Source organism: Podarcis pityusensis (genome assembly GCF_964106645.2).
Source record: "Podarcis pityusensis genome assembly, chromosome: 7".
Classification (NCBI taxonomy): domain Eukaryota; kingdom Metazoa; phylum Chordata; class Lepidosauria; order Squamata; family Lacertidae; genus Podarcis; species Podarcis pityusensis.
Window position 1 is genome coordinate 12,684,488 of NC_138031.1, and position 27,273 is coordinate 12,711,760.

Here is a 27,273-nt window from a genome sequence, read left to right on the forward strand (position 1 = left end):
CATGTTTAATAATATAAGAAGTTGTTTTATGCAGAGTCAGACCATCTAGCACAATAATGTTGACACTGATCGGCAGGCAGCAGCTGGCCAGCTTTTCAAGCAGGGGACATTCCCAGCCCTACCTGGGCTGCTGGGGGTTAAACCTAGGAATTATCGAATTTTAGAGTCGGAAGGGACCACGAGGGTCATCTAGTCCAACCCCCTGCAATGTGGGAATCTCAGCTAAAGCATCCATGACAGATGGTCATCCAACCTCTGCTTCAAAACCTGCAAAGGAGGAGAATCCACCACTTCCTGAGGGAGTTCAAATCAGTTTATTTCAAACATTTCTCTTTTGCCTCTCAATCACAAGGTTGTCTGAGCTGGCTAATGATGGTGATGATGAAATTTTGCCAAATCTCTAGCTTTTTAGGTTTCAGCATTTATTGCTCCCACACTCTCAAGTCACAACCTTATTGTCTAGAACAGGCACAGGCAAACTCGGCCCGCCAGATGTTTTGGGACTACAACTCCCATCATCCCTAGCTAACAGGACCAGTGGACAGGGATGATGGGAGTTGTAGTCCCAAAACATCTGGAGGGCCGAGTTTGCCTATGCCTGGACTAGAAACCTGAGGCACTAAAAATAAAAAGTGACTTCCGAATGCTGTGTCCCCGAGCTACAGCCCTTCCTTTTAGCACCTGAGCTAGGAATTCAGCCTAACTCAAATGCCGAACACCACTTGGACACTGCCCCTGAGAAGTACTAGCAGCAGCAGGAGACAAAAAAACATTTCAAGCAATTGGCAGGCAAATGAAGGACCGGCTGGTGCACAGCCTAAAGTTGCCAGATAACCCCTAATTTTAAGGCGACATCCCCATTATTCACAGAAGCTGTGCGTAACAGAACAGACCTTTCTTTCAGAACATCCCAGCCCCGTAGCAATCAAAGGAACAGGCACCAGCGCCAGTGTGTCCCTTCTCCTGGAACCTCTGGCTCGGAAATCCCATCTACTGGCATTTAAACATGACGATAAAAGGTCTTGGCACCTGAAATGCCAGGTGGTGAGGATACATCCAGTCCATCGTTTTAAGAACAGAGGCTTCGAGTAACTGTGAGAGAAATGGTTCTATTTGCAGGGGAAAGAACAGTTTTCCTTTTCTCTTTAGGAAGGGTGGTGGTTGTTTTCTCATGCCCATCACCCTTTAAACAGCAAAGAAGCAAAACCTTCAGAAGGGCCAAAGCCATTTAAAAAAGCAAAAAGCGAAGCATGCAATTTATTCGGCGTTCAACTTAGATGACCTGGAAGATTCATGGTCTGAGGGAGGCAGGAGCAGAGCTCATTTCGCGCCAAACATCAGTGGACGCAGCTGCCAGCGCCGTCAACTTGGAATAAGCACTCTTCCCCGACATGGAAATAGCCTCAGTGGGCACCAGTTTCCTGGAAAAATGCTGTTTGGCTGAAGCGAGCCAAGCGTTTAGCTCGCTCGCTCGCTCCCTCTCTCTCTCCATCCTGCAAAGCTCGCAGAGAAAGCCAATGCCGGCTACATAACAAACGCTGGAGAATCCATCTTCAGGTTTGCACCCTAAAAAAGCCTCCTACAATCTTCAGTGCCACAAGGAAGCAGCCACGTTTGTGCACAACGAATAAGCCCGGTCGCCTGCAGATCCCTGCAGAAGCTAGCAGGCCTTCTGCAAGGTCTATATAAAGGGCCTGACCCAAGGTGACTTCAGAGACTGTCTCCATTTCAAGCAGGGAGTCAAAACACGGGAAGGATTTGGACTATCATCCCATCGCTAAGCTCCTCTACCTCCCCAAAGATGCACCAAGGCTGCTATTAAACACACTTGCAAGATGAGAGCAGCAACATGGCTGAAAATGTAGTAAAGGTAAAGGTAAAGGGACCCCTGACCATTAGGTCCAGTCGTGGCCGACCGGCGTACAGCTTCCGGGTCAAGTGGCCAGCAGGACTAAGCCGCTTCTGGCAAACCAGAGCAGCGCACGGAAACGCTGTTTACCTTCCTGCCAGAGCGGTACCTATTTATCTACTTGCACTTTGACGTGCTTTCAAACTGCTAGGTTGACAGGAGCAGGGACCGAGCAACGGGAGCTCATCCCGTTGCAGGGATTCGAACCGCCAACCTTCTGATTGGCAAGTCCTAGGCTCTGTGGTTTAACCCACAGCGCTACCCGCGTTTTGCCCCAATTTCCTTGAACTCACTGGCACCTCTAATGAGGACCCCTCCATTGATAGCTCAGGCAGCAGAGAATGAAATTCTTAATCTCAGTATTGTGGGTTCGAGTCCTACTTTGGGTGAAAGACAATAATAATAATAATAATAATAATAATAATAATAATAATTTTATTTATACCCCAGCCAAGATCGGGCTCAGGGCGGCTAACAACACATATAAAAACAATTGATTGAAATACAGCTTAAAAAACAAGATTAAAATACAACATTAAAACGTTAAAATGCAGCCTCATTTCAAGGGAAACTCAATCAAAAACTTTTTGGGGGATGAAAACGTCAAGTCTTCACCAAGGCTAACTATCTAGACTGGTCCTACATGGGCCAGAAAAAAGCCAGGGAAGTCCCCAAATAGGAGTTCCAACACAGAAGGAGAAAGGAGTTGTCCTCTTGGTCCCTTCCAACTCAACAAGTCTGTGATTCCGATGTTGTGTTTTCCCCCCGCTGTAACCCCATCCCTGTGGCCACCATTATAACAACAAGGAGATACTCAAGGTCGCTGTAATATCAACAGCTTTCATTATACTCAACCCCTGCCTTTATACCATTATCAAACTCAAACTGGTCTAAAGAAGGGTCTCGGGTAATCATGAATGGATGGGCCATTATTCATCCATGGCAGAATAACTCTCTGCTACTTTTCTTAGGTCTGGGGTGAGGGTGGGTATTTGCAACACCCAGCCAGCCACAGAAACCACAGCGCAGTGTCTATACAGAAGAGACATGCAGGTCTCTCCAACAGGCAAAAATTTGGGGCTCATTTAGTCATAGCTGTTAGGTAGTAGCTCTTCCTGAAAAGTGAGCAAAGCAATTTGAGATGGGCTGGTAGCAAGGCTCGCAAGGAGGGCTGTAGAACTCATTATTTAAAAGCCCGGGTCGCCGCATTAGAAATAGCTGAATCCACCCTTCGGCCCAAATTCAAAGTGCTCGCTTTCTGAAGCAATTCCATTGGCACCTGTACATCTTGAGAGACAACGGAGTGCACCTCAAACAGCACCAAAGTGACCTCTGCAAGGAGCAAGCCCGGGCAATGCATATGAAGGTCGTGTCCTGCCCAGATGACAAGACTCGCTGATGTGGTCCAAAGGAAAGCAGAGCAATACGTTTGGCACCAGCTTGGCTCATAGCTGTCAACCTTCCCTTTTTTTGCGGGAAATTCCCTTTTTCCTGCGCCGTTTCCCGCTGCTTCCCAGTGCTATCCCGGATTGTTAGATATCCCGTAGACTGTCCCCGGGACAGGTGAGGCTGCTGATCCCTTATCTTCATATCTGAAAGTTGACAGCTATGGCTTGGCTGCAGGTGTTGCTGGCAGGAGGCATACAATGCTCCATGCGAGTACCTTAGCCACTCTGCGGTGTAGGGTTTACTCCTCAGCCTTTTCTTCCCCCAAAGATATCCCTTAAGGCAGCAGAGGTTTAAGATAGCCCACATCTTGCTGTTCTCGCACACCGTTTACACAGTAAGTCTTTTCCAGCCCAATGTTGTTAGGTTTCAGCTTAATTCTAAACCAGCTTGGGACCACTTTACAGTAAGGGGAGACACAAATACAGTGGTACCTCGGGTTACAGACGCTTCAGGTTACGGACTCCGCTAACCCAGAAATAGTACCTCGGGTTAGAATCATAGAATCATAGAGTTGGAAGAGACCACAAGGGCCATCGAGTCCAACCCCCTGCCAAGCAGGAAACACCATCAGAGCACTCCTGACATATGGTTGTCAAGCCTCTGCTTAAAGACCTCCAAAGAAGGAGACTCCACCACACTCCTTGGCAGCAAATTCCACTGTCGAACAGCTCTTACTGTCAGGAAGTTCTTCCTAATGTTTAGGTGGAATCTTCTTTCTTGTAGTTTGGATCCATTGCTCCATGTCCGCTTCTCTGGAGCAGCAGAAAACAACCTTTCTCCCTCCTCTATGTGACATCCTTTTATATATTTGAACCTGGCTATCATATCACCCCTTAACCTCCTCTTCTCCAGGCTAAACATGCCCAGCTCCCTTAGCCGTTCCTCATAAGGCATTAAGGGTTAATTAACCTCATAAGGGTTAAGAACTTTGCTTCAGGATGAGAACAGAAATTGCAGGGCGGCAGCGGGAGGCCCCATTAGCTAAAGTGGTACCTCAGGTTAAGAACAGTTTCAGGTTAAGAACGGACCTCCAGAACGAATTAAGTTCTTAACCCGAGGTACCACTGTATACCACAAAGGAAACAAACAAGCATTGCCCCAAAAGGAAAGCAAACAAATACTGGTATGCGTGGCACCGAGAGGTAAAGAGATTGAAATTCCTCCCCTGCCCAGAATGACAGAATTGAGGGGCGTCACTCTGGTACATGTCAACGACCCTTTCCTCCCCACCCTCAATGGCCTGAAGCAGAGTGTTCTTCAAGCCCGGGGAAAAAGTTATGGCCTGCAATTACATTAATGACATAATTACTTACAATTACACACCAGAAAGAACACACTAATTATCTATATCGCCTTCGTGGCTCATGCTGTACTCCCAACTCTCGCTCTCTGCAAAGGACGAGAGGTTCACAGCTCCCAAAAAGAGAATGGCCTCATTAGAGACCCAAAGGACTCCTCTTCGCTGGAGTGGCTCATTTCTTTAACATCGGAAATGTTGATCTAGCTCTTAAGCTAGCAGTAGCAGGCGGTAGGCAGGAGAAGCAGATGTCTCTGGCTTCCCCTTGTCCAAGGACCTAAGAGACATGGATGCTGATTTCTAAAGCAGGACTGGGCAGCACTGCCCTGTCATGAGCCTCCCAAAAGCCATATACCAGAGGCAAAGCGCATGGAACAACGATTATTGGTTTTTTACCTCTGTACAGCAAGCTAGCTTCTGCGCAGACTTATGCAACCTTCTCCTTCACAGACAGCTTTCTGGGTCATGTGGCCAGCAGGACTAAACCGCTTCTGGCACAACAGAGCATCGTGGCAGAAGCCAGAGCGCACAGAAATGCTGTTTATCTTCCCGTCGCAGTGGTACCTATTTATCTATTTGAACTTGTGTGCTTTCAAACTGCTAGGTTGGCAGAAGCTGGGACAGAGCAACGGGAGCTCACGCCGTTGCGGGGATTCGAACCGCCGACCTTCTGACTGGCAAGACCAAGAGGCTCAGTGGTTTAGACCACAGCCCCACCCTTAGAGGATAAAGAAGGTGCAGCAACATATACAAATAACCTTTGTACAGTAGATTTGTTTCTATGCAGACTCACACATGCCTCTCTGTCTTCCATCCAGGCAAGCAGAAGGAATGATCAGAGTTGAAGGGCAAAACCAAGCCAGGAGAAGATATTTAGGGTGCGAAACATCACTACAGTGGTACCTCAGGTTAAGTACTTAATTTGTTCCGGAGGTCTGTTCTTAACCTGAAACTGTTCTGAATGTGAAGCACCACTTTAGGTAATGGGGCCTCCTGCTGCCCCCACGCCGCCGGAGCCTGATTTCTGTTCTCATCCTGAAGCAAAGTTCTTAACCTGAAGCACTATTTCGGGGTTAGCGGAGTCTGTAACCTGAAGCATATGTAACCTGAAGCGTATGTAACCTGAGGTACCACTGTACAGTCATACCTTAGATCCCAAACGATTGTTCCAATTTGCGAACGTTCTTTCGGAACCCGAACGTCCGACGGGGCTTCCGCAGTTTCTGGTTGGCTGCAGGAGCTTCCCACAGCCAATCAAAAGCCGCGGTTTGGTTTTCGAACGTTTTGGAAGTCGAGCGGACTCCCGGAACAGATTCCGTTCAACTTCCAAGGTGCAACTGTATATCTGAGTTTCTAACACCGAGCAAGAGACCTATTGTTAATTGTTTCCCTCAGTTTCTAATAATAAAAAGAGCAGGACTGCAACCACCATGGCAGATTTCTTGGGGGCTGGGTCCTTATTTAATCTTCCAGGAGATTGAGAGAGAGTTGTGTTTAAATGCGAGACAACTCTGGGCAAAGGTGAAGGAGGCTCTGTGACTGAGGTCCTGCTATGACTCCTCAGCAGAATGTTACACAAACATCTCCCTCTCCTTGCCAAGCCAGATTTCAACACAAGTCAGAGCTTCACATGCTTCTTTCCGTCAGGGGAATGGGCCAGCACAGCCTTGGCTGCCTTCTTCTGTGTCCTCATTCACCTTCCTCACGCTGCCCAGGCGAGAGGGAAGGAATTCTGCACAGAAAAATGGGGAAAAAATAAAATAAAATAATCCCTTTAATATCCAACCATCTACCCTTGTGGTCCGTTCTATCAAACAGCTGGGCGTCTGTGAAGCTTCTGCGGATGAATTTCGACAAGCCACTATTCTGGCAAGCGGACGGGATCTCCGCTGCGGATCTGAAACTCATGGCTCTTCCACAAGCCAGCCCTGTGTTGCCGCTGTAAATAAAGCACAGCATGGAACAGAGAGACGCAGCGGGACAACTGGGCGAGGCAAAAGAGAAGAGCTGGCCTGCCTTTGGCGTCTTGCGCCAGTCAAGGACTGACAACCTGTGGGCACATTTACAAAGAAGACCAGTGTTAGAAATTCCCCAGGGGCCAGGCGCATTTTGTGACTGAGGCAAGTCCAACTGCAACCACACAGATCTCTGGAATGCTAGGATGATGACTGACATCTCCATCTGGCTGGCCCCTCCAGCGTTCTTAAGCAGATAAGCCTATTTACTGAATCTATATCCACCTTTTCCTGAAGGAGTACAGTGGTACCTCGTGTTAAGAACTTAATTCGTTCAGGAGGTCTGTTCTTAACCTGAAACTGTTCTTAACCTGAGGTACCTCTTTAGCTAATGGGGCCTGCTGCTGCCGCCACGCGATTTCTGTTCTCATCCTGAAGCAAAGTTCTTAACCTGAGGTAATATTTCTGGGTTAGCGGAGTCTGTAACCTGAAGTGTATGTAACCCGAGGGTACCACTGTACATGATTCACCCATCTCCTCAGTTAAGCCCTACAACAACCCTGTGAGGTACGTTAAGAAACTTGTGATTGACTCCAAGGTCACCCAATGAGCTTCATGACCGAGTGGGGATTTGAACCCTGATCTCCCAGATTTATGTCCGACACTCTAATCACTACAGTGGTACCTCGGGTTAAGAACTTAATTTGTTCCAGATGCCTGTTCTTAACCTGAAACTGTTCTTAACCTGAGGTACCACTTTAGCTAACGGGGCCTCCCGCTGCTGCCGTGCGATTTCTGTTCTCATCCTGAAGCAAAGTTCTTAACCCGAGGCACTATTTCTGGGTTAGCAAAGTCTGTAACCTGAAGCGTCTGTAACCTGAAGCGTCTGTAACCCGAGGTACCACTGTACACCCCCCTGGCTTCTTAGAGTATTTCTGCTATGGGGCAACTCTATAAATTAAGTAGGTAAACAAATATGGGGAGAAAGCAGAATTCCACTTAGAAAAGGATCTGAAATATTTTCCTGGAAGCCTGAATTTGTTTCATTCGTGATCGTTTGATGTGATGTTTTAGCATGTTGTAAACCACACCGAGAGTCCCTTGAGAGTCCCATGGACAGCAAGAAGATCAAACCTCTCCATTCTGAAGGAAATCAGCCCTGAGTGCTCACTGGAAGGACAGATCCTGAAGCTGAGACTCCAATACTTTGGCCACCTATGAGAAGAGAAGACGCCCTGGAAAAGACCCTGATGCTGGGAAAGATGGAGGGCACAAGGAGAAGGGGACGACAGAGGACGAGATGGTTGGACAGTGTTCTCGAAGCTACAAACATGAGTTTGACCAAACTGCGGGAGGCAGTGGAAGACAGTAGTGCCTGGCGTGCTCTGGTCCATGGGGTCACAAAGAGTCGGACACGACTAAACGACTAAACAACAACAACAAACCACACTGAGATGTTTTCTTTAAAGTATAAAGCAGTATAGAAGTGATATGGAAAAAATCATAATAATAATAAATCTCATGGGGGGAATGATGCCTAGATATTTTGTTGCGATGCCATTTGGCGATTTGTTTATTTGCCTGAGTTTCTAACATTGAATGCATTTCACAATCAAAACAATGCCAGAGCGACTTCCGCATAACATCTTAAGACAACAACACAATAGCAAACTGCAAAAGGCAACATTTCAGCTCTATAAATGTAACATGATTACATCATACCTCCTGGCAACAGGAAAAATAACAAGGCAGGCTAATCCTTTCAGCTTTAACACCTCTCCCAAGCTATTGCTCACAGTCCCTTTCCTCCAGGACTTTCTTATAAGGTTTCCAAAGGAAGGACGGGTTGGGTAGCTGGAAACAACAGCCCCCCCCCCAAAAAAATGGTGCTGCTTACAGTTCCTCTCCTGCACGGAAGGGTCTAACTACAGGGGTGCCCAAATTCTGAAGGTGGCCCGGAAACGACAACTAATCCAGATTGTGGCAGCTAGACTGGTGACTGGGAGCAGCCGCCGAGACCACATAACACCGGTCTTGAAAGACCTACATTGGTTCCCAGTAGGTTTCCGAGCACAATTCAAAGTGTTGGTGCTGACCTTTAAAGCCCTAAACGGCCTCGGTCCAGTATTCCTGAAGGAGCATCTCCATCCCCATAGTTCTGGCTGAGGTCCAGCTCCGAGGGCCTTCTGGCGGTTCCCTCATTGCGAGAAGCCAGGTTACAGGGAAGCAGGCAGAGGGCCTTCTTGGTAGTGGCGCCCACCCTGTGGAACGCCCTCCCACCAAATGTCAAAGAGAACAACAACTACCAGACTTCTAGAAGACATCTGAAGGCAGCCCTGTTTAGGGAAGCTTTTAATGTTTAATGCATTACTGTATTTTAATATTTTGTGGAAAGCTGCCCAGAGTGGCTGGGGAAGCCCAGCCAGATGGGCAGGGTATAAATAATAAATTCTTCCTCTTCTTCTTCAAAGAGGTCCAGATTTGATGAAGTAAATATGCGTGAGGGCTGACCAAAGTTGTTGATTTTTTTTTAGGGTTGAAGTTTACCCAAAACTTGTTGAGCATTTTTATTTTTTTTTTGGATTTAACCCCAGAGTTGTTGAGCTATTTTTTAGGATTGAAGTCGCTGAGCTTTTTTTTAGGATTTTGCCCCAGGACATATACCGCCACGGGGACCAAATTGAATCGACCGGTGGGCCGGATTAGGCTCCCAAAACAGAATTTGGACATGCCTGGTCTGACACATCTAAAGCCCCATTCTCACACTCGCGACCCCAATGCATGGAGAGCGTGGGCAGAATCTCACTTGCCACGCATGCATTCACAGAATCATAAGAACTAGAAGGGACCCGGGGGTCATCTAGTCCAACCAACTGGAATGCAGCCATCTCAGCTAAACAACACACACGTGACAGGCTGTATGTAACTACAGTCATACCCCAGGTTACAGATGCTTCAGGTTGCGTTTTTTTGGATTGCTTCTGGGTTTCGGTGGTTGCGCATGTAAAGAAGCACTAAATTGCACTTTGCGCATGCACAGAAGCGCCAAATCGCAACCCATGCATGCATAGACGCAGGTTGCGAACGCTGCGGGTTGCAAACATGCATCCCGCACGGATCACGTTCGCAACCCGAGCGTCCACTGTATATAAATTCTTCTATAAATTCTTTTTTAAATACGATTCAACATACCATATCAAAATATGTGGTTCTGTAGACCAACTTATCTCAGCTAAAGCATCCCTGACAGATGGCCATCTTGCCATAGGATTGCCATCATAGGCATAACAAGCATTTGGGGGGAAAACCCAACGGAATGGTTTCAGAAAGAGAGCACTTTGGATTTGGGATGAAGGATAGATGCGACAATTTTTAATGCAGCGGCTCTGGCCTTTAAATAAAGTTGGTGATTTGAGCCCAACCAAAGATCGGTGTGGGCAAGATTCCTACATTGCAGGGGGTTGAACTAGATGATCTTTGGGGTCATTTCCAACCCTACAATTCTATGGTTCTATTACTCTGCTAGGTTTGCATAGTCTACCTTTTACCCAATGCAAACAAATTATTAACAGAGGCTGTGGCCAGATTTCTCTTTCTGGCTGCAAAACTACGCAAGGAAATATCCCCCAGGTTAAACTTATCCTGTCTGGCCGCCGTTCTCATACATCACAATTTTAATCTGTTTACATCATTTATGTTTTTCAACTCACTCTTCACAGCCACATTTTAAGGTTTCATGTTGTGCACCTTATTTCAGATACCCCTGGTAATTTTGTATCGTTTATGTATCACAACCGAATTTAACGTATCTTCCATGTTGTGATTTTACTTATACAGTTTCATTTTGTCTATGACTACATAGCAAACCATCTGTAATCTGTACTAGGCTTGTAAATAACCACTCACACAGGAAGAGAAGGAATGGTCTCCAGGCATGCTGGACTTTAAACTGGGTCAAAATAGGTCATTGCTTTTATTTCAATCCATTGTTGTGACTTCTCCGGAAGGCTGTTTAATCTGCCGAGCGTCATCAACATTTGACCGTTATGTAGTCAGAGACAGGGCCTTCTCAGTGATGGCACCTGGACTCTAGAATTCTCTCTGCTAGGAAGTGAACCACTTCTGGAGAGTGAAAACTGCCTTGTTTCTTCTGTTAGCCTTTCAATACTGAATTATATTATTTCCTTTCATCTATCCTTTCTTTTTTAAAAAAATGTCGATGCTGGCTGTCTTACATTTTCCTGGTTTTGGTATGTTTTTTTCCTTAAAAAAAGGAGGGGCTGTACGTATTTGCCCTGCAAACTGCTCTGGTAGAGTTTTTAACCAAAACCCACCACATACAACATTAAGAAATGAAGCAAAAAAAAGACAACCCATAAATCAGTAAAGGTAAAGGTAAAGGGAGCCCTGACCATTAGCTCCAGTCGTGGCCGACTCTGGGGTTGTGGCACTCATCTCGCTTTATTGGCCGAGGGAGCCGGCGTACAGCTTCCGGGTCATGTGGCCAGCATGACTAAGCCGCTTCTGGCAAACCAGAGCAGCGCACGGAAACACCGTTTACCTTCCCGCCAGAGTGGTACCCATTTATCTACTTGCACTTTGATGTGCTTTCGGACTGCTAGGTTGGCAGGAGCAGGGACCGAGCAACAGGAGCTCACCCCATTGCAGGAATCTGAACCACCGACCTTCTGATCAGCAAGTCCTAGGCTCTGTGGTTTAACCCACAGTGTAGAGATCACCAAATCCTGACTGGCCTCAGTACACAGCCCAAACTGGTTCTCACCGTGACCCTAGATTCAATGCTGAATCTAGGTATACTCTGCATGGGGGTTTTGGGGAAGAGGGAAGAGGGGTACAAGCAAAGACCCTTAGACAGTCCCCTCTTCCAGCTCTCCAAAGCCCTGCTGCCAACTTGCTTGCCTTCTCCCCCTGTGCTCAAACCGGCAGTGAGGTGTAGTGGTTAAAGGTGCCAGACTAGTTCCTGCGAGACATCGGGGCTCAAACCTCACTCAGTCAAAATGATCACTGGAGCCACTCACTGTCTCTTAGCCTACCTCACAGGCTTGTTGTGAGGAGAAAATGGAGAGGCTGAGAAGATGGAATATAAATGTAATGATTAACAGCAAAAAATGCCCAGGGGGAGATCGTGCATGGCGGGCTGGGGCAGCCTGAAGGAGCGTCTCTACCCCCATCGTTCTGCCGGACACTGAGGTCCAGTGCCTAGGGCCTTCTGGCGGTTCCCTCACTGCGAGAAGCCAAGTTACAGGAAACCAGGCAGAGGGCCTTCTCGGGAGTGGCACCCGCCCTGTGGAACGCCCTCCCACCAGATGTCAAAGAGAAAAACAACTACCGGACTTTTAGAAGACATCTGAAGGCTGCCCTGTTTAGGGAAGCTTTTAATGTTTAATAGGTTGTTGTATTTTAGTGTTCTGTTGGAAGCCACCCAGAGTGGCTGGGGAAACCCAGCCAGATGGGCAGGGTATAAATAAATTATTATTATTATTATTATTATTATTATCCATGGGAAGCAACACCAACAAGAAGGACCATGATGAGTGTGGCAGTGGGCTCCCTTGCAGAGCTGTGGGCCTCAGCAGTTGCCCACATATTCCTGTCCCCCTTATGGAACTCTCCATCCCTGAAATAAGCAGGAATGGCCCAGTCTGCTTTTGCTCCAAAGCCATCCTGCAGGATTCACAGAACAGGCATCTTATGGTTGCTAGGAAACCAGAGGATGCAATTTCCAACCACCTTTAGACTGTGCTCTATTCCCCAGGATGGTCAACATTACACAGCCAGGCCTGGAGGTAGCAGCAGCACCTGTCACAAATGGACAGGTAAGAGAATGGACAAGCAGGAGGGGCTGCTATAAGATACGGTTTGCATTAAAGGTAAAGGGACCCCTGACCATTAGGTCCAGTCGGGACCGACTCTGGGGTTGCGGCGCTCATCTCCCTTTATTGGCCGAGGGAGCCGGCGTACAGCTTCCAGGTCATGTGGCCAGCATGACTATGCCGCTTCTGGCGAACCAGAGCAGCGCACGGAAACGCCGTTTACCTTCCCGCCTATTTATCTACTTGCACTTAGACGTGCTTTCAAACTGCTAGGTTGCCAGGAGACGGTTTGCATTACAACCCTGCAAAATCCTTACAGTACAGTGGTACCTCGGGATGTGAACGGGATCCGTTCTGCAGCCCCATTCGCATCCTGAACAGAACGCAAGACGCGATGGCGCGTCTGTGCGTGTCGCCGCCACTGTGTGTGACATCATTTTGAGCGTCTGCGCATGCGCAAGCAGTGAAACCCGGAAGTAACGCGCTCCGTTACTTCCGGGTTGCCGTGGAGCGCAACTCGAACGCGCTCAACCCGAAGCGCATTCAACTCGAGGTATGACTGTAGTAGAAGGAAGAGAACCTCAGGAGCACTCACAAATTAGGGGAGGAAGGGACTGAAGGCAAGGAAACAAATATGACTTTGGCATTTTGATTCACAGAGACGCCACCTTTGCAGGAGGACATCAAATCATGGTTCCGTATCACAACCAGGAAGAGAAAGCAACACAATTTGGAAATTAAAATTGCCAGTCAGAATGGGCAAGGAAGGAGGCGCTGGATTAAGCTGGTTTTGTTTACGCACACAATTCACATCAGGCCAGAAAAAGCGTTTTCCAACACAAATGAGGTAGGACTTTTTTGTAGGAGCTTGCAAAGCAGAGACGGCCACTGGAATAGGGTTAAATGCCAGCTAGTGACACAGCCCAGCACTCAGGTCCACACACACTCAAAACCTAGGTTTTACTGGTGGAAACTGAACGTGAGAGACCAAGATTCAAATCCCTGCGAAATTATGAAGCTCCATGGGAGGCAAATCACGATTCGACCTCACAAGGCTGCTGCAAGCATAAAATACATATACAAGCATCCTGGACTTTCAGGGAGAAATGTGGGAACATACCATTGCTACACAAGAGAAGATGAGAGCAAGAAGGAAAACAAATCGGAAAAGAAAGCTTTGCATGAGGCCGGAGGAAAATACTCAGGACGTCTGTTGCCATTTTGGTCACAGAGCACAGTCTGGTGTGAGGAAGATGGGGCAAATCTTCCATTTTGTGTTACGACAATCAGAGAACATAATCAACAAAGCCACAAGACTTTGACATCCGATTTCAGAGGGATGTAGGAATTCAAAACGTTCATATTTTAAAAGATTGCACACACCCCACTCCTCAAAGTGTCACAGAGCACTAGAACTACTTTGAAATCCTTCCCTCCAAATATATAGAGACAACTTCTACGGAAATATGGCAACTTTAAAAAAATGCAGATCCCGCACCTTTACATATATATATATATATATATATATAGCGCGGTCCATTCTGCAGAGAGCTCATAAAGGTGCAAAAGCTGGATTTTTAAAAGTGTTATATACATATATATATATATACACATATATATACATATACATATATATATATATATACACACACATATATATACATATATATATACACACACACACACACACACATATATATATATAAAATATATAATGTATATTTTTATGCAAAACAAAATTATTGCAAAACGATTTGCTGCTTCCTTCCAATTCACGCCGGTTGCGATTAGAAGTTTAAAGCAGAGATTTCACGTAAAAGACGCATATTTTTACAGCGCAACCCTACTCCCTGAATACAAAGGGGGCTTACTCCCAAGTTAAGTTATATCTGCAGTAAATAAAATTAGTGCTTAAAAAATAAGTGCATACAGGATGGCAGCCGTAAAATGATTACAAAAAAAGGAAATGCTTCTGTCACAGGAGTTGCTGAATGACTAATTCTGTGGCTAATAAATAAGGGCCAGCATAAACATGTCCCAACTTGTCAATTTGAAGTAGTTTTTAGAGGTGTCACTGCAGACAAAACCCTCATAATCCTTTTCCTACCTCATTATCAAGGGTTTCCCTCTGATGCCATTTTGAATTTGATCTTCAACTATGCTTTTGTCTTTTAATGTTTGGTTTTTTAAAAAAATACAACACAGAAATGGCAAAATAAAAATTGAAAATGTGGCCTATTATTTGCACAGGCAAGATTTTCCTTCCCCCCCCCTTTTTTTTTTTAGTTCTGGTTCTTAAGGATGGAAGACTACCCAGGGTACAATCCTATACATGCCTACCAAATGTCTGTCTAACCAGATTGGATCCAGAAGTCATTGATTTTAACAGGAGTGGAGTTAGCCACGACTAATTTCTTGGATTGCTTTCAACGGGACCTGAAGTGTAGCAAACTTAGCCTGGATCCAAACCATAGCGTTCAATGGAGTTTGGTCCGAGGAAATCAGGCTTTGGATTGCAGCCTAAAGAAAACAAAAAAAAATAAACTGTTTGCTTTATTCTCGAGCGATTTCGGGTCAAAAAAAATGGCCAGGCATTTAAAAAAATGGTTATTTACGGCCTATCATAGGCTGCCTAATATAGCTGCTACATTATCTGGTATCAACATGCGTAATTTTTAATATGTATTTATATACAGTAATACTCTGTTCCTGGAAAGTGTACAGGCGAAGGAGGTTTGCAGATATTTTAATTAAATAAAAATAATAAATACACAAATCTCCTTGCAGTAAAGATGCAGCTCATTGGACGAGGAGGGGGTGAGCTAGATGACTTTAAGGCCTATGTCAGAAGGAGAAAATCCTTGTATTGTGTCTTTGGGGTTCTATTTTTTGGGGGCAGTCTTGATTCAAGGGGGGGGGGGAGGCAGAGAGAGGAGGGAAAACATCACAGCCAACAAACGTGGCTGCACGATGGAAGCCCTAGAAACATCTCCAAGATTGCATCCGAAACTGTACTTTGGACCAAGGCCGAAGTGTTTGTTCCTATGGACGTGCGCGCGTGCACATCGGAAAAAAGATGACGGCCCCGATCCTGCTGGAAGCAAAAACCCGTCCGAGTTTCCCCTACGGTGTAGGGTGGGCTACAGACAGAGGGAGAAAGAGAGAGGAGAAGGAGATCCAAGTACACAGTAAAGTTGCCCGATTCCAAAAGTAAAACAAAACAGAAAAACGAGTTTTCCGGGCATCTCGCTAGCGCATATATATATATATGGAAAAGGGGGAGAATAGTCATAATATGCACAAGGCCAGGAGCCGGAGATCTATATGTGGGGGGGTGGGAGGAAATGGAGGGGGGATGGGCAAAGAAAGCAAGACGTGCCATTTCCCCATCCCTCCTCGAGGGTCCCCGATTTCTTTATTGATTTCGCCAGCACGGCTCTTTTCTTTGCGCGCTTCCAGTCATCGTGGCCGCGGGTCTCACTCTGCATCCCTGTCCCTTTCTTTTAAACGTGCCATTTAAAACACACACAAATATAGTTAGCTAAAGAGCTTTGGAGGAGGGAAGGGGGCGCGTGGGGTGGGGGCCAAATACGGGAGAGAGATATAAATATAGCACGGAGCAAGCCCTCTCCCCCCCCCCTCACCCTTCTTGCACGCACAAAAAAAGCACGCGGCGCGATTGCCAGACGCGGCCACCTGCAAACTTCTCGCTCGGTTTGTTTAGAAAGCAAAGCCCCATTAAATGACAAGGAAAGGGGGAGGGGAGCCTTTCACTCTCTCTTTCTCCCCCCCACACACCCCCCCGCATGCATCTGCAGCAACCTCCCGTCCCCCACCGCAAGCTTGACTTACCACGCATCTTTTTTCCCCCAGGCCACGCAAGTCTCCTTTTCCCCCCCAAACAAATCCTCGAAGCGTTTTGCAAAGTTGCTGGCCGTTTCCGGCCCGAGGCTGCCCCTTTCTTTAGATGTGCATGTGTTTCAAAAAAATAGAATATAAATCCGATGCATATATAAAATGCAAAAAAATCAAGAGCCGAGCGGGGAGGGGGAGCAGCAGTGCAGGCCGCTGCCGCTCCGAGCTCGGCGGCTTGCTGCCCATGTGCTCGACGGAGCACGCGCTCCGCGCTCGCCTGAATGGAACGTTGTGCAGGCAGGAGGACCTGTGACGTCACGGCCCCCAGCAGCTGATCCAGCCCCGTTGGCTGCGCTGCTGCTGCTGCTGCGCTTCGACAGACGCTCTGCAAGGGAGCTTGGGTTGCTTTTAGCGCTAGCAGAGCTTTGCATTCGCCTATACTGTATACATTGCGTAATGGAAATCGGAGAGAGACAGAGACGAGCACGCGCGCAAACGTCTGCAGTTGCTTACTTTTATTTATTGATTTGTTGACTGGCTGACTTCTTTTCCGTTACCCACTCCTAACCAGGGCTGGATTTAGGTTGGATGAGGTCCTAAGCTACTGAAGGTAATGGGGCCCTTTATATGTCCAGCTGTCCTTTGTCAACAACAAATTGTCCCTGTTTTTGTGTTGAATATATGCTATATGATAATATATGGACCTAATAGGTATCTAAAGCCATTTGCACATGTTGCCATGCAACCATTCCATGCAGAATGTAGGCACCCTATACAGTGGTACCTCTGGATGCGAACGGGATCCGTTCCGGAGCCCCGTTCGCATCCTGAAGCGAATGTAAGATTCGTCTGCGCGCGTGCGGGTCGCGTTTCGTCGCTTCCACGCATGCGCATGACGTCATTTTGAGCATCTGCACGAGCGGCGAAACCCGGAAGTAACGCGCTCCGTTACTTCCAGGTCACCGCGGAGCGCAACCCAAAAATATTTAAGCTGAAGCATGTTCATCCCGAGGTGTGACTGTATATAGAAATGAGCAAATCAGTGATATTTTAGGGACCAGGCTAGCAGGCGGGACCCATTACTTACATCATAGGCGCCTCCACAACACAAAACACTGTTGCCCATACGTAGGTTTTATTTTATTTGTTTTTTATCTTATATTTTGGAAATGTACACTCAGATTGTTTTTTCCTTTAATTTTTTTGGGGCCCCCAAGAGAGTGGGGCCCTAAGCTATAGCTTGTTTAGCTTATACGTAAATCTGGCACTGTCCAGAGGTACAGTATACTGCTTTGGAACATGTGGGGGTCCATTGAAACCCCCAAAGGCTCACTCCTCCATCCTCTCCTGAGGCAGACAGATGCCAGCCTGATGACCCACCACTGCACGAAGCGTGCTGTCTCGAAGGGTGCAAAAGCATTTGGTCTGGCCACTTGGCTCCAAGCTTTCCTATTTTATTCGCTGGGCCTGTCTCGATTTTCTGGTGATTGACCCTGGAAAGCAACTGTCTCCAGGGAGAAGAAGGGACATCAGGCCCAGGAGCCTACTGCAAGTCCTCCAGATCCTCTTATCTTTCCCCAGTGCAAGATCCTCCTATCTTTCTCACTACAGTGGTACCTCGGGTTACATACGCTTCAGGTTACAGACTCCGCTAACCCAGAAATAGTACCTCGGGTTAAGAACTTTGCTTCAGGATGAGAACAGAAATCGTGCTCCAGCGGCACAGCAGCAGCAGGAAGCCCCATTAGCTAAAGTGGTGCTTCAGGTTAAGTACAGTTTCAGGTTAAGAACGGAACTCCAGAACGAATTAAGTACTTAACCCGAGGTACCACTGTAGTGATGTTTCGCACCCTAAATATCTTCTCCTGGCTAGGTTTTGCCCTTCAACTCTGATCATTCCTTCTGCTTGCCTGGATGGAAGACAGAGAGGCATGTGTGAGTCTGCATAGAAACCAATCTACTGTACAAAGGTTATTTGTATATGTTGCTGCACCTTCTTTATCCTCTAAGGGACGCGGGTGGGGCTGTGGTCTAAACCACTGAGCCTTTTGGTCTTGCCAGTCAGAAGGTCAGCGGTTCGAATCCCCGCAACGGCATGAGCTCCCGTTGCTCTGTCCCAGCTTCTGCCAACCTAGCAGTTCGAAAGCACACCAGTTCAAATAGATAAATAGGTACCACTGCGACGGGAAGATAAACAGCATTTCTGTGCACTCTGGCTTCTGCCACGATGCTCTGTTGTGCCAGAAGCGGTTTAGTCCTGCTGGCCACATGACCCAGAAAGCTGTCTGTGAACAAACGCTTGCTCCCTCAGCCTGAAAGCAAGATGAGTGCCACAACCCCATAGTCGCCTTTGACTGGACTTCACCGTCCAGGGATCCTTTACCTTTTACCTTTATCCTCTGACTCCACCCACCACTGACATGTGGCCCCAGACTGAAAATGTTTTCCTGTCCCTGCACTATCTCTGTATGTGTCTTTGCTCTTTGCAGAGATTTTGAGGAGGGGTGGTCTTTCATTGTTTTGAAAAAGTAAAAGCAGGTTTCTAACATTTGCAGAACCCAAGAAACTACAGTGGTACCTCGGGTTACATACACTTCAAGTTACATACGCTTCAGGTTACAGACTCTGCTAACCCAGAAATAGTGCTTCAGGTTAAGAACTTTGCTTCAGGTTGAGAACAGAAATCGTGCTCTGGCGGTGCAGCGGCAGCAGGAGGCCCCATTAGCTAAAGTGGTGCTTGAGGTTAAGAACAGTTTCAGGTTAAGAACAGACCTCCGGAACGAATGAAGGACTTAACCTGAGGTACCACTGTACTAGGCAATACATTCAGACACTATTCTCCCTTGCTTCTGTGAGAATCTAGCCTACTTCCTCCTTATCTTGAGGTTTGTAGCCAGCAGTGCAGCAATAAAACAGCTGCCATATTTGCAAAGCTAAGCAGGATCTGGTCTGGTTTCAGAATGGATGGGAGACTGAATGCTGAGATTCCGGCGTTGGGCTAGATGACTCTCAGGATTCCCTTCGAACTTGACAGTGCTATTGATTTCAAGATTTCACCCCATGGAAGAGAGTCTGGAGGATCAGACTTAACACTTGAAGTCACATTAAGGGCTAACCTTGAGGAAAGCAGGTCTTGCCAATTGAAACAGAAAAGAACAAAAAAGACTAGAGTGAAACTTCTGTTGTCTAGACTTCACGCTTTGTTTTTAAGTCCTTTTATGCTCAGCTTCCCTGATAGTGAAGTGATTACTGCTCATAGAAACCAATTCAGTTGGAGTCCTGTGCCAACTCAGACACAAAAGGCAAGGACCACAGTGTTTGTCATCTTTCTAAATCAGGGTTTGTTTGATTTTTAATAGGAAAGAAATTCCCCCTTCATTTTTGTAAACATTTTTACAATATTATTATTATAATTATTATTACTTGCCCTTCACCCTAAAGTCCCAGGCAAGGTTGCAACAATAATTACTCTGCCAATGCAGGTAAAATCCATCATTATAATATCCGTAGTGCAGCTGGTAGGATTTTGGGCTGAGAGTGGGTGGGTTATACCAGCCCTGCAAGCCTTTTCTACCCCACGAAGGAGCTCAAGGTGGCATATATGGCTCTCTGTGAACGGCAGAAGAATATATTCCCATTTAAGTTACATGCAGTTGGGCTTGGGTAGACTAGAGCGAGGAACAGGGAGACTGTGGCCCTCTAAATGTGATTGGACATCAGCTTCTGTCAGACCCATCTAGCATAGCCAATAGCAAAGCATCGGGGACACGGGTGGTGCTGTGGGTTAAACCACAGAGCATAGGGCTTGCCAGTCAGAAGGTCGGCGGTTCGAATCCCCGCAACGGGGTGAGCTCCCATTGCTCGGTCCCTGTTCTGCCAACCTAGCAGTTCAAAAGCACGTCAAAGTACAAGTAGATAAATAGGTACTGCTCCAGCGGGAAGGTAAACGGCATTTCCATGTGCTGCTCTGGTTCGCCAGAAGCGGCTTAGTCATGCTGGCCACATGACCCAGAAGCTGTATGCCGGCTCCCTCGGCCAGTAAAGCGAGATGAGCGCTGCAACCCCAGAGTCGGCCACGACTGGACCTAATGACCAGGGGTCCCTTTACCTTTATGGGAGCTGCAGTCCAGCAACATTTGGATGTTTGCAGGTGCCCCACTGACTTTAAGGATGGGCGCAAATACAGTGGTACCTCAGGTTAAGAACTTAATTCGTTCCGGAGATCCGTTCTTAACCTGAAACTGTTCTTAACCTGAAGCACCACTTTAGCTAATGGGACCTCCCGCTGCCGCCGCTGTATGATTTCTGTTCTCATCCTGAAGCAAAGTTCTTAACCCAAGGTACTATTTCTGGGTTAGCAGAATCTGTAACCTGAAGCGTCTGTAACCTGAAGCGCCTGTAACCCGAGGTACCACTGTACTGCAATAAAAATAGCATAAATGACTGCATAGTTTGTGCTGGTATTAGCTTCCCCAGCTGGCTTAGCATGGCAGACTCTTGCTAAAGACACAAGAGCAGCTTGGAGCATTTTTCCTGGTTATTTGGCACCCTTGCCTCCCTATAACATTTGACAACACCTGTGAGCCTTCTGAACAGAAGTTTAAAACCAAAAGCCAAATAGGTGACTATAATCAGTTGAAGCTGCATCAAATGCACCCATCCGTGTTTGCCAAAATGAGTTCTGCAACAAAACAGGAACATTTTGCTGGAAATCTGGAAAGATCCAAAAGCTGTATGGTGACTGTTCACACCATGCATATGCTAGAGATTTTTACTTGGCTTTTAAATGAAGATCTCTCAAGAAATGGGTTGGGGAGGATGGAACAGAGTGGCACAATTATCCTTTATTAATGACAGGAGGTTTTTGTGGGTTTGCCCTAAGGCAGAGTGAGTAAGATGCTTCAGGCTGCTGATTTTGGGTGCCATGAAACAGCAAGTACCGTACTTCTTAGTTACTTAAGAATATAAGAAGAGCCTGCAGGATCAGGCCAGTCAGTGGCTCATCCCATTCAGCAGCCTGCTCTCACAGCAGTCAATCAGATTCTCATGAGAAGCACATAAACAGGAGCTGAGTGTTTTCCTGCAGCTGCTATTCAGAAGCTTACAGCCTTTCATAGTGGAGGTAGAGCATAGCCAATCAATTTTTAAAAAAAATTTAAGGTTTTATTTGCTTTAAAAATTACGTGAATTGTCTCTTTTTTCAAGTTGTAGAGCAGGCATAGGAAACTTGGCGCTCCAGATGTTTTGGGACTACAACTCCCATCATCCCTAGCTAACAGGATCAGTGGTCATACTTATCTCCTTGGCTCAGGGGGTCCCATAATTCCACAACCCTCTGACATTTCTCCCATGAAAATAGGGATGTCCTAAGGAAAAGCGGGACATCAAATCAGAATCCGGGACGACTTCTGTAAATTCGGGACTGTCCCTGGAAAATAGGGACACTTGGAGGGTCTGCAGGACAGGAGACCTTTGAAGGTTAGCCGTGGAGGGAATGTGGCCTGAAAATGAACTAATATAGTGGGGAAAGTGTGGGGGGGAGCCCCCGAAAAGGTCCCTGGGACAATAATACCAAAAGAGCATCTTTTCTATCCTGCCTTCTCTTTTAAGCAGGGGTCAGCAAATGTTTTCAGCAGGGGGCTGGCCCACCGTCCCTCAGACCTTGTGGGGGGCCAGACTATATTTTGGAAGAAAAAAAATGAACGAATTCCTATGCCCCACAAATAACCCAGAGATGCATTTTAAATAAAAGGACACATTCTACTCATGAAAAAACACGCTGATTCCCGGACCATCCGCAGGCCGGATTTAGAAGGCGATTGGGCCGGATCCAGCCCCCCGGGCCTTAGTTTGCCTACCCATGTTTTCCAGCCTTCTTAAATCTACTGGGAACAATAAACGCGCTTTCTATGAACCCGACTTCTGACTCATTCTCTTTAATTGCGGTTTGCAAGGACAACACATCCTGCTAACATCGAAAAAACAAAACAAAAAACGGCGCTGAGCAAACATTGCCCCAGAATAAACCATGGTGGATTTTGTTTGTTTGCTCGCTTCCCTCCTGCCTCTCCCCCCGCCACTCCTCCCCCCCACCCCCACCCCCAGTGCCACTGCGAAGCGTGTCCCCCTGCCACACCGCAGAATTGCGAAAGGAAGTGTCAGCTGGGCCTTGATGACAGGCTGCGGGTGCCTCGTTCTGTGATTAGATGCCTGCATGCATTAGCGCCGTGTGTAATTCGCCTCAAATGAAAGAGGCTTCCAGGAGGAAATTAAAAGGAAAGCCAAAGACCCGGCAGTTTGCCTCCATTTAATTTTGCATGATCAAAGCATACATGCCTCCCAGGCGCAGCCAGGTTTTGTCATTTATTTATTTATTTATTTCCCTGGTGCGCTAGGCTGAGGAGGCCCATGCGCCATGCAAACTAATAAGAACGAAATGCAAATGCGACGTGAGCCCTCTTCCCCATCGTGCTTCTGTATACAGTGGTACCTCGGATTAAGAACTTAATTCGTTCTGGAGCATAGCTGTCAACCTTCCCTTTTTTGGCGGGAAATTCCCTTACTTCAGCGCCGTTTCCCACTGTTTCCCACTGCTATCCTGGATTGTTAGATATCCCGTAGACTGTCTCCAGGACAGGTGAGGCTGCTGATCCGAAAGTCGACAGCTATGTTGCTGACCCCTTATTTTCAAGGGTGCTGATCCCTTATTTTCAAATCTGAAAGTTAACAGCTATGTTCTGGAGGTCCGTTCTTAACCTGAAACCGTTCCTAACCTGAGGTACCACTTTAGCTAAAGGGGCCTCCTGCTGCCGTCACACGATTTCTGTTCTCATCCTGAAGCAAAGTTCTTAACCTGAGGTACTATTTCTGGGTTAGCGGAGTCTGTAACCTGAAGCGTCTGTAACCTGAGGTACCACTGTATTACACCAGCGTAGCCTCTGCAGGAACTTAGGAAGCAGCAGTCAAACCTATGCTCCCATCTAGTTCAATATTGTCTGCACTGATCGGCAGCGGATCTCCAGGTTTAAAGGCAGGAGGCATTCCAAGGCCTGCGGGAGACTCAGTCAGGGGACCTTCTGATGGATTGATCAAGGCTCTGACGGACGGATTGATAACTGACTTGCCACGGACACCTTGCTTGTTCTCTTAAAATGGCAGTAGCATCCACCTGAGAGGTGCCAGAACTAAGTTCCGCTGAGTTCCAGCTGAAAAAAAAGCCCTGTTTATATCCCTCCCAGGTGGCGTACCTGGTTCTTCCTCTCCCCAGTTGATCCTCACAACAGACCTGCGAGGTAGGTTAGGCTGAGAGACGGAGCTGGCCCTTGCCCCTTACAAGTCTTATGGCTGAGTAGATGCTAGACGCGGGGGTCAGCATTTTTTTTCAGCAGGGGGCCGGTCCACTGTCCCTCAGACCTTGTGGGGGGCTGGACTATATTTTGAGGGGGGAAATGAACGAATTCCTGTGCCCCACAAATAACCTAGAGATGCATTTTAAATAAAAGGACACATTCTACTCATGTAAACACACCAGGCAGGCCCCACAAATAACCCAGAGATGCATTTTAAATACAGTGGTACCTCTGGTTACATACACTTCAGGTTACATACACTTCAGGTTACAGACTCCGCTAACCCAGAAATAGTGCTTCAGGTTAAGAACTTTGCTTCAGGATGAGAACAAAAATCGTGCTCCGGCGGTGCGGCAGCAGCAGGAGGCCCCATTAGCTAAAGTGGTGCTTCAGGTTAAGAACAGTTTCAGGTTAAGAACGGACCTCCGGAACGAATTAAGTACTTAACCAGAGGTACCACTGTAAAAGGACACATTCTACTCATGTAAAAACACGCTGATTCCCAGACCGTCCGCGGGCCAGATTTGGAAGGCGATTGGGCAGGATCCTGCCCCCGGGCCTTAGTTTGCCTACCCTACCCATGTGCTAGAGCAGCGGTTCTCAACCTGTGGGTCCCCAGATGTTGTTGGACTACAACTCCCATCATCCCTGAGCTCTGGTCTTGCAAGCTAGGGGTGATGGGAGTTGTAGTTCAACAACATCTGGGGACCCACAGGTGGAGAAAGGCTGTGCTAGAGCCTTGGGTGCACCAGGTTTTCGTCCAACACTGTAACCAATACCCAACACTGCCCTTTCCTTACTAGACACCTGACATTATTCTACAGTTTAGGGTACGTATGACTTGTCTAAAGCTGTGCAGAGTACATTCCCATAATGTTTAATTCCCCCCTTCCTGTGCTATTCCTGTCTTCCATACTCATGCGAATACGAAGGAAGTTAAAAGGGCTAATTAGCTGAGCAGGTTTACTTTCATCCCTTGAGACTCCTTAATAAAAGATCCAGACACAGCTAGTTTTCAACCATTCGAAGACTAGGGTTTTTTTTAATCTCTTAATTCTCTGCATCTAAATATATTTTCCCTGCCCCACCTCTTCATCCTACAGGGTAATCAATATGGCACATCACTTGCAAAGAAAATTCCATGTGATCCTGGGGGAGAGTTGAGTGACACAAATACAAATAATGTTGTTTTAGGATTGCCAACCCATCTGGGGAAGTGGGGTGAAATCACTGGGCTGTGTTTTATCGATCCCCCAAGACCAGGCGTCGGCAACCTAAGGCCCATGGGCCACAAGCAGCCCATGGGGGTCGTTTAACCGGCCCACGAGCCACCCCCGAACCGAGCTGCCCGCTGGGCGAGTCCCTGCGCTAAACCGGTGCAGTGCAACGCGGGGACTCGCTTCCACAGTGCCGGAAATTGCGTCTGCGCAGATGCAGATGCCCAAAATCGTGTCTGTGCAGACGCTGGAAATCGTGGGCGCAGGCGCGATCCAGCCCACAGAGGGATCTCTGCTGGCGTGAGCTGGCCCAGGTGAGGTAAACCTTGCCAACCCCTGCCCAAAACCCACCTTCTTAGGTTGGAAGATTTGGGGCAGACAAAAGAATTTCTTCACATATTGCACAAACTAGTCACTCCCATAAGAGGCAGGGGTGGCTTTGAAAGAGGATTAGGCAAATTTATGGAGATTGCGATCTACGGCTAGTAGCCACAATGGCTAGTAACCACAATAGGAAGTAGCCACAATGGCTAGTAGCCACAATGGCTAGTAACCACAATAGCTAGTAGCCACAATGACTATGTTCTACCTCCACTGTTGGAGCAGCAATGCTCCAGCACCCTTGAATTTTGGCTAGATTGTTAAGGGTGGCAAGAGTTTTTTGGAAGCCCTCATTCTGTTTACAGAGGTACATTCTCAAAGTGGTTTAGCAATACAGACCCTTCCAAGTATCCCTATTTTCCAAGGACAGTCTTGGATTTACAGTCAGAAGCTATTCCTTGGGACACCTCTATGCCATCAGAGAAATGTTGGAGGGTATGGTAGGATGTCCCTATTTTCATTGAAGGGTATGGAGTTATGCGACCCGCAAGCCAAGGAGATAAGAAATTGACCGGGAAGATTAGACACCCAAGAAGATAAAAATAAAGAAGATAAAAATAAAAACAAATGGGTTAATTTTATAGAATATGCAAAAGAGCATTGCAAATATTTAAAAACGCTAGCAGGCTTAGATTAGCATTTGTAACATAATTGACAAAGTGTATTGGAAAAGGAGATTTAAAAGATTAGATAAAAGTATAAAGTCACAGAAAAGATGAGAGATAAAAGATAGAAACCGGGGAAGGGGTGGAGGGAAGTTGGGGGGTTGGAAGAACCCCTACATAAATAATGAAATTGTTGTGGATGAGTGCAAGTAATATTGTATGTAGAAATCTTTAAAATAAAATACTTTAAAAAAAAAAAAAGTCAGTTCCCGGGATTATTTGGGAGAACTCAAGACTGTTTAAAGCAGTCAAATGTTTAGTGCAGATGGGGCCAAATTGAATACAGAGCCAAATCTTGGCTGACAGGTGGTGAGTGTGGTCTCCCTACTGAAAGCCCACTTTTATTTAGGTACAGTGGTACCTTGGTTCTCGAACGGCTTGGCTCCCGAACAAATCAGCTCCCGAATGTGTTCCACTTTGTGAACGTTTTTCGGAAGCCGAACGTCCAACGCGGCTTCCGATTGAGTGCAGGAAGCTCCTGAAGCCTATTGGAAACCGCGCCTTGGTTTTCCAATGGTTCTGGGAATCGAACGGACTAACGGAACGGATTAAGTTCGAGAACCAAGGTACCACTGTATTGGCATCACGTATTCTTATGTGCAAGGCCAGCGCTAACATAAGACCTTGAGTTTTATGCCATTTTATGCAGATGAGCTTTGGTTGCATCTTATAAATTTCTGACAATGTTTCTCTTTTTTACTTTCATTTTTTCTCTGCAGGACATCTGTTTTTGAACATTGGAGTTAGCAATATTTTGTTTGTTTTTTAGAGGGGTGCAAGTACTTAGTAAGGCAATTAGCCCCTACGGACAAAGGTCCGTATAGTTAAAGCTATGGTTTTCCCAGTAATGATGTATGGAAGTGAGAGCTGGACCATCAAGAAGGTTGATCCCCGAAGAATTGATGCTTTTGAATTAGGGTGCTGGAAGAGACTCTTGAGAGTCCCATGGGCTGCAAGAAGATAAAACCTCTCCATTCTGAAGGAAATCAGCCCTGAGTGCTCACTGGAAGGACAGATCCTGAAGCTGAGGCTCCAATACTTTGGCCATCTCATGAGAAGAGAAGACTCCCTGGAAAAGACCCTGATGTTGGGAAAGATGGAGGGCACAAGGAGAAGGGGACGACAGAGGACGAGATGGTTGGACAGTCTTCTCGAAGCTACCAGCATGAGTTTGACCAAAATGCGGAGGCAGTGGAAGACAGGAGTGCCTGGCGTGCTCTGGTCCATTGGGTCACGAAGAGTCAGACACAACTAAACAACAACAAACAACAAGTACTTAGCCTTGCCTAGGGCACAAAATGGCCTGCCCCCCTTATGTGATCTCTCTCCATGATGGGAAAGATCTCTTCTTGAGGCTCCGAA

General features: G+C 46.9%; 1 long non-coding RNA gene across 3 annotated transcripts in view; it reads right to left on the reverse strand.

The window, feature by feature from the left end:
- The window catches only part of LOC308480952, a 92,416-nt gene extending 75,878 nt beyond the window's left edge, over window positions 1-16,538 (reverse strand). For all 3 annotated transcript variants that reach the window (XR_013988348.1, XR_013988349.1, XR_013988350.1), the window contains exon 1: window positions 16,297-16,538. This is a non-coding gene — a long non-coding RNA (uncharacterized lncRNA). The remainder of the gene's footprint in view (window positions 1-16,296) is intronic.
- Between the last annotated feature and the right edge of the window lie 10,735 nt (window positions 16,539-27,273).